General features: G+C 38.3%; 1 protein-coding gene across 1 annotated transcript in view; it reads right to left on the reverse strand.

Moving 5' to 3' along the window:
• LOC123877677 (octopamine receptor beta-1R-like) overlaps positions 1 to 12,940 on the reverse strand; it is a 49,044-nt gene that overhangs the window by 35,299 nt on the left and 805 nt on the right. The window lies entirely within an intron of this gene.

Genomic DNA, 12,940 nt, shown 5'->3' on the forward strand with positions numbered 1-12,940 from the left:
TCATGTAAGACTGAGCGTATATTGGCAGTTGTCATCAGAAGGATAGTTTTAGTTCAATTTTTCTTATTCAAAACCATTCAGTAGTTTTTGCGTGATAGAGTAAACACACACACACACACACACACACACACACACACACACACACACACACACACACACACACACACACAAACACACACATACACACACACACACACACACACACACACACACACACACACACACATACAAACTTTCGCCTTTATAATATTAGTGTGATAAGTGTGATAGTGTGATTAAGCAACCCTTGAAATTTTGCAGACATATTCTAGAAACTAATGTCTGTTGTTGTAAGATGTTTTAAGACCCCTCTTAAGACTAACTGGATTTTGTTCACCGCTGCATTTTATTCGAATCCCATTGTCCCCGTTAATGGGGACACGGTTAGCGGGGCCAATGGGACTACACGCCCTAAACAGTGACTTTGTTTTTTGTTTGTAATGTTGAACCATTGGCGAAGGTTCTTAAGCCAGGATTTTCATCTACGGCCAGGTCTACGTCAATTATGTGACCTTGTATTATAAGATGCCTTGTATTACGAACGGATTTAGAATAAGTACCTACATCTACCCAAACTTACTTTCTCAAAATTATGCACTATACCTTCCACTTCTATTTACTTATTTAGAATTCTGTGGTAGGTATTCTATATGCTATAGCTATTATCAAGCAAGAGATCGCAGCAAGCATCTATTCAAGTTATCGCTTAATTAGACATTCCAATAAAAAATGTTGAAACCTAATTAAGTCTGCTACTGCGCTGCAGATACGATATAGAAGAACGTACTTGAATTTTCTCAAAAGAATTTTTCCGTTAATTTTTGAACGCGTCTGATTTCTAATTTTATTATCTAGCTGAAAAATCCAATATAAAGAGTTTCAAATATCACAACGTCTTGATATTGGTATGATGCAGAATACGTTTTTAACGTGAAAATATTCCGTTTACGTACCTCAAAAGAAAAACGGAACCCTTATAGGATCACTTTGTTGTCTGTTTGTCTGTTCGTCCGTTCCGTCCGTCGTCCGTACGTCCGTCGTGTCTGTTAAGAAAACCTATAGGGTACTTCCCGTTTACCTAGAATCATGAAAGGCCGGTAGGTAGGTCTTATAGTATAGAAATCTGTAACTGAAACCATCTCGCTAAAATATTTCGTAAAAATTGCAAAATACACCAAAATAATGGTTTAAATATGTATTATATAGTAGACCCTATTTTCTCCGTAATGGTTTTTCCGTGTAACCAATAACTGTTAGCAATCGTGGAATAAAAATAGGTTAAGTGCGAGTTGAACTCGTATATGAAGGGTTCCGTACCATTGTACTGGAAATAATTTTTTTTTCATGGCGGCCACTTTGAATTGGAATTTTCATTATTTGTTCTTATAGTGGCAATAAAAATACACAGTGAAACTTTCAACTCTCTACCTATTAGGGTTTACAAGATACAGCCCGCTGACAGACAGATGGATGGATGGACGGACGGACAACGAAGGCTTAGTTATAGGCTCCCGTTGGCACCTTTCGGGTACGAAACCCTAAAAATTAAATATTCTTGGTTCGATATTTTCGATATCTACGGTTCACTTAATAAATAATTTTCGATAAAATGTTTTAATGAAAATTTCAACGAAATACTGTTAAATAATTCTGTGATCGAATCCGAAATTACTTACTGTGAAAGTAATAACATAGGTTCCGATACGTAATGTGAAAAGTGATGTATTTTCATCGGAACAATAAGAATCATAGAATTCGAATATAAAACAATAATAATAATCTATACTATCCATACTCTACTCATATTATAATGCGAAAGTGTATCTGTCTGTCTGTCTGCTACCTCTTCACGGCCTAACAGTTTAACCGATTCTGACGAAATTCGGTACAGGGTTAGCTTACATCCCGGGGACGGACATAGGCTATTTTTTATCCCGGAAAATCAAACAGTTCCCACAGGATTTCCAAAAACCCATCCGCTTAACCGATTTGTATGAAATTTGGTACCGAGGTAGCTTGGGTCCCTGTTATTGACATAGGCAAAAAAATCCCATTTTATCCCGGAAAATCAAACAGTTCCCACGGGATCTTTAAAAACCTAAATCTACGCGGACGAAGTCGCGGGCATCCTCTAGAAATAAACTCTAGTAATTAGCTGAGCAATAAGTCTGTCTATCTGTCACAGATATTTTATTCAAAAACTCTTACGAGCTTTAATTAACTTTATTATCATTATGAAAATAATTATGGAAACTTGTTCAACATCACAACCTACCATCGATTACTGAGCTCGGGTCTCCTTTTTAACCCCCGACCCAAAAAGAGGGGTGTTATAAGTTTGACATGTGTGTCTCTGTGTATCTTTGTATCTGTGAATCTGTCTGTGGCATCGTAGCTCCTCAACTAATGAATCGATTTTAATTTAGTTTTTTTTTGTTTGAAAGGTGGCTTAATCGCGAGTGTTCTTAGCTATAATCCAAGAAATTCGGTTCAGCCGTTTGAAAGTTATCAGCTCTTTTCTAGTTACTGTAACCTTCACTTGTCGGGGGTGTTATAAATTTTTAATTTACACTTGTTACATTTATTATCAGTATGAAAATAACTATGGAAACATGTTCAACATCTCAACCTACCATCGATTACTGAGCTCGGATCTCCATTTAGATTAGACCATTAGTCCTTCACGCTATCCAATTGCAACATTATGGAGAACATGGCATGCAGGTTTCCTCACGATGTCTTCCTTCACCGTTAAATCAAGTGATTTACAATTGCTTAGAATTAAAACCCAAGTTAAAGGTTTTCACAGTCCATCGGTTTAACAGATTTTAATAACAGAACTAACTTGCATCCCTGGGACGGACGAACGCTTCGTTTTGTCCCGAAAAATTAAAAAATTCCACTGAATTTTTAAAAAAACCTAAATCTGTGTGGATGAAGTCGCGGGCATCATTTAGTAAAAATCTAGTAACGTAGAAATGTATGTTTTTGGCCTCATTTCAGTTGCTTACACCGTACTGTGGTTTGTTCAGTGTTATGGGATTTACGCTACATCAACGGTCAAATGATTGATGTGGTAATACAGGTAATCGATCTAATGTCCACTATATTCCTACAACTTATAAAGGTTGACATGTGAATATAATGTGATCCGTAATCGGGTTCAGCCCTAATTCGCACGAGCGTTAAAAAAGCGTTGCGTTAAAACCCGGCGTTACGCTGAAAATACAAAGTGCGCGTTAATAAAGCTTGTCATGTGAACAGATATTTGGGAATGCATTTTGTTCTATTTTAATTCAAATTATTTTTATTCAATTAGACTTTTACAAGTTCTTTTGAATCGTCAAAAGCATCTACCACTGGTTCGGAATGCCTTTCCTACCGAGAAGAACCAGCAAGAAACTCGGCGGTTGCTCTTTTCAAAGATTTGATATACAATATTATGCCATATTGTATAAAAGCAATTGAAGTCCTGCGCATTGCTGGAGCGAATTGCAGGTCAAATCCACGCTTTTTTATCATTTACATAATCTTCGATAGTATAATATGCTTTTCTCAGGAGCATATTTTTAATAGGCTTTAGAATGCTTTTTTAACGGATGTTAAAAAAGCTCTCGTGCGAATGAGGCCTTACGATAGGCAATTTTTACGACATCCCTGTCACACGCTGTGGCCATATACATAAACTAGCTGGTGTCCACGAAAACTAACTTCCAAAGGCACTAATGGTACAAAGTACATATAAACATATTTTTTGTATAAATTCTTTTATTTCCTAGACCTGATGTTTGAACTGTATCTTGATATGTCAATCAGTCAGTTTTTCCTTTTACGTAATACATATATGATAAGTTTACGTTTTCGGAGGTCAAAGACCTTATACTTTTGATAATACAAAAAGACTATTAATCACGAGCGATGAGAATAAAAACGAATAGTGTGGGAATAACAAATGGACATAGAATTATATTTTTTGCTACGCAGGGTTACACTATGATTTACGTCTCGATGGTTTCGCAATCATGAGAAAGCCTTAGACACCTGACTCTTCTTCGGAAGGTCGGGGGTTCGATTCCGGGCACGCACCTCTGATTTTTCGAAGCTATAGGTAGGTATATGTGTTTTAAGCAATCAAAGATATCACTCGGAAAGCATCGTGAGGAAACCTGCATGCCTGAGAGTTCTCCATTATGTTCTCAAGGTGTGTGAAGTCTGGCAATCTGCACTTGGTCAGTGTGGAAGACTATATCCAAACCCTTCTCATCCTGAGAGGTGAACCGTGCTCAGTAGTGAGCCGGCTATGGGTGATGATGTTGATGAACCACGATTCATTTACTTAACATGCTTTCGGAGGTAAGGAGGAAACGAATACCCAGCCATTTACTGACTCGGGTCAACTTTGCTTAGCTAGTAGATTGATGTGTACTGTCGCGTCTATCACACTAATATTATAATCACACTAATATTATAAAGGCGAAAGTTTGTATGTGTGTGTGTGTGTGTGTGTGTGTGTGTGTGTGTGTGTTTGTTACTCCTTCACGCAAAAACTACTGGACGGATTTGGCTGAAATTTGGAATGGAGATAGATAATATCCTGGATTAGCACATAGGCTACTTTTTATCCCGGAAAATTAAAGAGTTCCCTAGGGAATTCCAAAAAACCTACATCCACGCGAACGAAGTCGCGGGTATCAGCTAGTGTTACATGTTCTTCAAGTTGGCAAGTGACTTGGCGGCCTTCTTGGAGCAGTGGTTAGTGGTAGTGGTGGTGGGCATATTAGGGTTCGATTCCCGGCATGGGTTAGGAATTTTGTAATATCTAAATTTCTGGTCTAGTCTGGTGGGAGGCTTCGATCGTGGCTAGTTACCTGGCAAAACCGTGCCGCCAAGCGATTTAGCGTTTCGGTACGATGCGTGTAAACTGTACTAAAACTAAAGGAGTGTTGTAAACTGCCATACCACTTCCAGGTTAGCCCGCTTCCATCTTAGACTGCATCATTATTCATCACTTACCACCAAGTGAGATTACATTGCAGTCAAGGGCTAATTTGTATCTGAATAAAAAAAATTAAAAAAAGTGATCGTACTCTCAGGTATGTACGTAACTACGTAAGTTTATATAAAATCGGATCCGATTTATCGGATAGGACAAAAAAGTAAGTATTATTACCGAGTACCTACCGACTCCATTTTCACAAAATAATATCACACCGCGACGCGATGTGGCTAGGTACATATCCGTAAATGTCAAAGAAACAATATGTTTACATTACGTATCAAGTTTTTCTTTGATCTACCCACGTTTCCATATTCGTATTTTTCATGAAAAAGAAATAAACTGGGGGAGAAAATAATAATTATTCGAATGAAACTGAATACTATAAAGGAGTATTTTGTTCTTTGTTTGTGTTAATAAATTGTTTCGCTTTCATTCACGCTCTACTTTTATAGAAATGTATCATAGTTTGTTAGGTAGGTATGGTAGGTATTTAGAATTGAACTATAATGTACTAACGGTATTTAGCTATGACTTAGTCAGATATATAAAAACGTCTAAATCTCCTTTAACATTCTCAATCTGAGATTTATTCTGAAAGTCTCAACTCGCAAACTTCATCTTGCCAAATTCAACATCCTCTCCCGTCGGAAACTTTTCCAAATATTCCAAAGTATATGATTTATCATACTTTCCCTACATATTCTTAAAAGATCCAGGAATATGATTATTTTGACTTGTGCTTAGCAACAGTAGGTATCTACCTACTTTGATATTATTTTATGTATTCACTGGGGGACTAATCGAACTGCGACCTATACGTAAACATTTTATTTTGACTAACTCATCCAAGCATACAGACAATCAACTAGGTACTTATAATAAAGTAGGTATGTCCTCCCCTCCCGATCGAATTTTGTGGCCAAAAACTCTACAGAGATTGCCATCAGAGCGGGAGATATTATCCGTGTGCGCAAACACAGGTTACTCACTCCTCTACTGCCATGGTGGACAGCAATCCAACACGACCGGAAAGCGATCAGGCGTAGGACGATGCCCGTGCTCTCCGAAGTCGAGGACTGTAAAACTCAATACCTGACTATTTTTAGCCTAGGGAATTGAACCTAGGTGGTCATCATCCGCAGTCGAACATGCTTACCACTAGAATCTAGATCAAACACTCTACTACTACACGGTCATCATAATCCATACTAATATTATAAATATGCGAAAGTGTGTCTGTCTGTCTGTCTGCTACCTCTTCACGGCCCAACAGTGTAACCGATTCTGACGAAATTTGTTACAGGGTTAGCTTATATCCCGGGGACGGACATAGGCTACTTTTTAGCCCGGAAAAATTAAAAAGTTCGCACGGGATTCCTAAAAACCCATCCGCTTAACCGATTTGTATGAAATTTGGTACCGAGGTAGCTTGCGTCCCTGTAGTTAACATAGGCATTTTATCCCGGAAAATCAAACAGTTCCCACGGGATCTATAAAAACCTAAATCCACGCGGATGAAGTCGCGGGCATTCTCTAGTATATTATAATCCACTAGCCAATGGCCGCGACTTCGGCCGCGTGGATTTAGGTTTTTCTAAATCCCGTGGGAACTCTTTGATTTTCCGGGATAAAAAGTAGCTTATGTGCTAATCCAGGATATTATCTATCTCCATTCCAAATTTCAGCCAAATCTGTTTAGTAGTTTTTGCGTGAAGGAGAAACAAACATACACACACACACACACACACACACATACAAACTTTCGGCTTTATAATATTAGTGTGATACTAGTTTATCTGTTTGTCTGAAATTTTCACGGCGCGTTGGAGCGATCATGATGAAATTAGCACAGAGATACTAAGCGGAGGAAATGCCTAAGTGAAATAATATTCATATCAAGATTAGGTAATTACTTAACATTTACGCGAGATACGCAGACATAGACAAACAAAGATAATACATTTCAATGTTTGCATGTGAACAGAAAATGTTTATGATACGTGATTTAATTATCTGGGTAAATGATTAAGAGAAATTTTCCTAGCACTCTTTCCAGCGCTCATCGTACAAAAGTACTAATTAGTTTCGTTCTCAAACCAATCAAACGCAATGAAATACTTAACATAAGGTCACCCGCCTGCTCATTTGCTCGCTATTTTTCATTTAAAAAAAAGTATAATATGTGTGTTTTTAACCCCCGACTCAAAAGGAGGGGTGTTATAAGTTTGACGTGTGTATCTGTCTATGGCATCGTAGCTCCTAAACTAATGAACCGATTTTAATTTAGTTTTTTTTTTGTTTGAAAAGTGGCTTGATTGAGAGTGGTCTTAGCTATAATCCAAGAAAATCGGTTCAGCCGTTTGAAAGTTATCAGCTCTTTTCTAGTTACTGTAACCTTTACTTGTCGGGGGTGTTATAAATTTTTAATTTACACTTGTTCTACATTTCAGACAACAATAGAAATTGCAATAGCAAGATTTTTTATTCAAATTAATCTCGCAAGATTGAACTACCAAACGAGTAGGTACATCCTCCCTATACAACCTCCAGGCAGGTATGAACGTGAATACAATCGTACTCAATTTTGAAGGCGACTGTGATTGCAATCGGAACAGAGAAAACGCGATTAGAATCATAACTAAGCGTATCGGCTGCTTGATTACGGAAAAGCTGTATCACTCATTGCTACAATCTCAATTGCAATTGTAATTACCTACTTGTATTCATGGCATAATATAACTTGAATCTTCAACAAGTGTAAATTAAAAATTTATAACACCCCCCGAACGGTGAAGGTTACAGTAACTAAAAAAGAGCTGATAACTTTCAACCGGCTGAACCGATTTTCTTGGATTTTAGGTAAGAACACTCTCGATCAAGCCAAATTTCGAACAAAAAACTAAATTAAAATCGGTTCATTAGATTAGGATCTACGATGCCACAGACAGATACACACGTCAAACTTATAACACCCCTCTTTTTGGGTCGGGGGTTAAAAAGAGCAACTGCTAAGTTTCTTGCTGGTTCTTCTCGGTAGGAAAGGCATTCCGAACTAGTGGTGGTAGATGCATTCGACTATTAAAAAGTACCTATTTGTAAAATTTTATTTGAATAAAAATATTTCTATCACACTAATATTATAAAGGCGAAAGTGTGTGTGTGTGTGTGTGTGTGTGTGTGTGTGTGTGTGTGTGTGTGTGTGTGTGTGTGTGTGTGTGTGTGTATGTTTTTACTCCTTCACGTAAAAACTACTGGATGGATTTGGCTGAAATTTGGAACGAAGATAGATGGTATCCTGGATTAGCACATAGGCTACTTTTTATCCCGGAAAATCAAAGAGTTCCCACGGGATTTCGAAAAACCTAAATCCACGCGGGCGAAGTCGCGGGCATCGGCTAGTGTTGCATAATTTATGGTATTTTTGCTGTATCAATAATTATCATCAACCCATCGCCAACCCACTATTGAGCACAGTTCTCCTCTCAGAATGAGTAGGGTTAGGTCATATTCCAACACGCTGGCCAAGTGCAGATAGGTGTACTTCCAAATTGGTCTGCGGAACACGTCTTTGCTGCGGTTAGGATGCTGTAATTATCTAGTTTAAAAATTATTTCAATAAAACTTAAAGCTAGCCTTATCTAATTACTATACAAATCATGCCCGCGTGGAATGTTGCCAAGAATACTGACTGCATTTCCACGCTGGACAGCCAGGCTGATCCGTTGCGCAAAAAATGAGCCAGCCCTTCTGTGACCCGATGAGGCTATTAAACGCGGTGAAATGTCCCGTAAAATTTTTTTAGCACTAAGACTCCATGGCCCTAGGGTCTCCACGGCAAACGGAACAAATTATTTTATCGTAGTTGTACCTAAAAGACGCTGGAAATTTTAGATTAGACTTTTAATAGACCCTAACAAAATGCGTAAATATGAGTTAATTAGATACTATAGCGTTATCTTATACCAAGCTAATCCGCGATGATAACTTTTGTTAATGTTAATCCTTCGCTTTAATTTATGTTTGTAATACGCTGTATAGTGAAAAAATACTAAATAGGTGAGTATACAACCACCACGTACCTAAGCCACGGTTCACGACAGAGGGAACTTCGAACATTACGTCGAGACTTTGGCGTCACTGGCAGGCGTCAAATGTTACTACATTTGACGCCTGTAGCTCTAAAGTAGTCCCATTTTTCCTTGATTTTACCACCATAGCCTCAGGCCTCATTCCCACGAGAGCTTTTTTAACGTCCGTTAAAAAAGTGTTCAAATAGAATAAATGTATTTCCAAGTATCTGTTCACACGTCAACGCTTTTTAAACGCGCACTTTATATCTTCAGCGCAATGCCGGGTTTTAACGCAACGCTTTTTTAACGCTCGTGCGAATTAGGGGTAATATTTGACATATCGTCGATTCAGAATCAAACCCAGAGTTCCATCACTCTTGTTCATTCTGCCTAAGCCTCAAAAGTTTACATTTCAGAGAGCGCACTGAAAGTCGATAGGTCGTAGGTTCAAATCCTATCCGTTGCACCACTGTCATAGTCTCATCATCATCATCATCATCATCATCAGCCTGTGGACGTCCACTGCTGGACATATGCCTTCCCTAAAGAGCGCCACCACACCCGGTCCTCAGCTTTCCTCATCCAGCCACTTCCCGCCAGCCGCTTTATATCATCGGTCCATCGACTGTCATAGTCTACTTTTTTTTCGTTAGGAAAATCCGTCATGGATTCCACCGGTCATGTTGTACAACCTTTGTGTTGAGTTGGCGGAGAAGGGGGAATATGTTTTGGATATCGTACCTATCTATACTAATATTATTATACACTAGCTAATGCCCGCAGCTTCGCCCGCGTGGATTGGTCATATCCTCTGCAGCATCAGGATTGAGGAGTTGGACTCCAAATTTTTTATAAAACAATGTCGCAAAGTTCCTCTATCGATTAAAAAAGAAATGACGCAAATCGGTTCAGAAATCTCGGAGATTTCGGTGTACATAGGTAGAAAAACACAACTCCCTTTTTAAAAGTCGGTTAAAAAAGTAGCCTATGTTACGCCCTGGTCAATCCTCTACTTGCCTGTGAAAGTCCCGTCAAAATCGGTTCAGCCGTTCCAAAGATTAGCCTTTTCAAACAGACAGACAGACAGACAGACAGACAGACAGACAGACAGACAGACAGACAGACAAAAATTTTAAAAACGTGTGATTCAGTTATGGTATCGTTCAAATAACCATATGAGCTTAATATGAGGTAGTTATTTCGAAATTACAGACAGACACTCCAATTTTATTTATTAGTATAGATATAAAAAAGTGTTAAGTGTCCGTCTATCTCTTTGTATGTCTGTTTGCTACCTTTTCAGGGCCCACTGGTTTAATCGACGCCAATTTATCATCGTCTGGACGTAATAGCAGGGCCACTGGCACTACCGCGCTGGTAGTTCTCGGTTCTCACGGATGTTGCTTACGTCTTGCGTTGTCCTTGTCCCGCTCGATTGGCTTTGCTCAGCCCTACCGTTATCCACATACACAAAACCTGTGCGGACAGGCCGGTGTACCGGTAGTAGTAATAGATGATTAAATAAGATCGCTTGTATAATGTCAGGGGTGTGCTAAATTTATGTAATACAACCAACCGGTCTCACATAAATTCCTAAGCAAGCAGTAAGTAATTATTCTTGTACCTTGTACCATATTTTTCGTAATGTGCTACAACAAAGTGCTGTAATGAGGTGCTTAATATACCAGCGGCATTGTTGCGAACATAAATCTTTGTAAGCGCTACATGAAGACATATTGCATAGATATGAAGACGGTCGGTATTACACGGATGCTTCTTCCCTGCAAAATGTTTCATAATTATTAGGTACTGGCCCATGCCCGCGACTTCGCCCGCGTGCATTTAGGCTTTTCGAAATCCCGTGGGAACTCTTTGATTTTCCGGGATAAAAAGTAGCCTATGTGCTAATCCAGGATATTATCAATCTTCATTCCAAATTTCAGCCAAATCCGTCCAGTAGTTTTTGTGTGATTGAGTAACAAACATCCAAACATCCACACTTTCACATTTATAATATTAGTAGGATAACAAGTAATCTAATATTCTTCAGAAAGCAGCAAACTCTAGAGTAATTAACTGTGGGAAAGACGGATGTCAAGTCACTTAATTATTTAAAAGTAGACATTTTCGTTAAGGCACTTATTTATTAAACCTTCAAGGCTGAGTTAATAAGAGCTGAGTGGTTAGAGAACCTGCACCCTTTATTACAAGGATATATAATCATCATCATCATCAAAATCATCAAACTATCGTCGTCTCACTACTGAGAAAGGGTCTCATGTCAGAATGAGAAGGGTTTCCTTAGTCCACCCCACTTGCATTAGCAGACTTCACACACCTTTGAGAACTTAGGAATACAGCTTGGTGATTCAGAACACTTGATTCGGTAAGTTATCGTTCGATAAGATGTATTTTCATTGTACCTTGATTCGGTAAGTTATCGCTTCGGTAAGGTCACGCTTATCGAACGATAACTTACCGAATCAAGTGTTCTGAATTGTCCGGCTGGTTCCCTGACAATGTTTTTATTCAACATCACCAGATACCTACTTAATTGCTTAAATCAAACATAATTTTACTCCGAAAAGTTAGACGCGAGACGGAATCAAATCCTGGACCCCGACTTAACCTAGGCTATCAACTCAAGGATATAATCCACACTAATATTATAAATGCGAAAGTGTGTCTAAGTATCTGTTCGCAAGCTTTTTCACGGCCGATTTGTTTTACTGTCTTTACCAGAGAAATCTTATAGCCTAATTTTTATCCCGGAAAATCAAAGAGTTCCTCTGGGATTTAAAATATGTATGTAACCAAATCCACGCAGATGAAGTCCGTCACCGGGATGCAAGCTATCTCTTGCCTTTGTCAAAATTGGTTAAATGGATGGATCGTGAAAACGTAGCAGACAAACAGACAGACAGATTCACTTTTGCATTTATAATATCAGTATGGATATGGACTATCATACTAATATTATAAAAGCGAAAGTTTGTGTGTATGTGTGTGAGTATGTTTGTTACTCCTTCACGCAAAAATCACTGGACGGATTTGGCTGAAATTCAGAATGGAGATAGATAATATCCTGGATTAGCACATAGGTTACTTTTCATCCCAGAAAATCAAAGAGTTCCCATGGGATTTCGAAAAACTTAAATCCACGCGGACGAAGTCGCGGGCGTCAGCTAGTATCTAATAGGGTCAGAAAACATCCGCATTTATACTAAAGATAGTCAAAGAAGGCTTCTTGTTTTGCTTATATAATTTTATTATTTAAGTATTTTCCTTCAAAATCGCATGAGGACCTATTTTGTGAAGTATTCAATTAGATTTTGTCTCAGACCTCAGTCTCAAGTAATTTACGTTTACGTCGTAACTCGTAGCGTCAGCTAATTCAATGAAACGCTGCTGAGCACTTTACAAAATACGTGAAAAATATTACGTCGTTGTTTTTTGTTGGCGTGTTGATAAGAAACCCTTATTATTTTGTACTAACGAGTACCCGGCGTGTGTTACTACGCTAAAAAAGAATATGCCTAATGCATTGTGTTAGTGGTCTAAAACCATCTTCGTATTTTTTTGTGTTTTATATTAGGAAAAGTATGTTTGTAATTTGCGAACATATTAATATCTATCAGTAGGTATGTAGTCACATGTCTGACGAACAGACGGACAGCCAATTTAACAGGGCTTTCTCCGTCATTTACTCCATACAATCGTGGTTCCAATTTCATTTGAATATTAAGCAACCAAAGTCCATGAAATTTTACAGACATTCTAGAAACTAATATCTGTGCCTGTGGTGTTTTAGATTTTCTAAAAATATGTAGTT

Source organism: Maniola jurtina, chromosome 24 (assembly GCF_905333055.1).
Source record: "Maniola jurtina chromosome 24, ilManJurt1.1, whole genome shotgun sequence".
NCBI lineage: Eukaryota > Metazoa > Arthropoda > Insecta > Lepidoptera > Nymphalidae > Maniola > Maniola jurtina.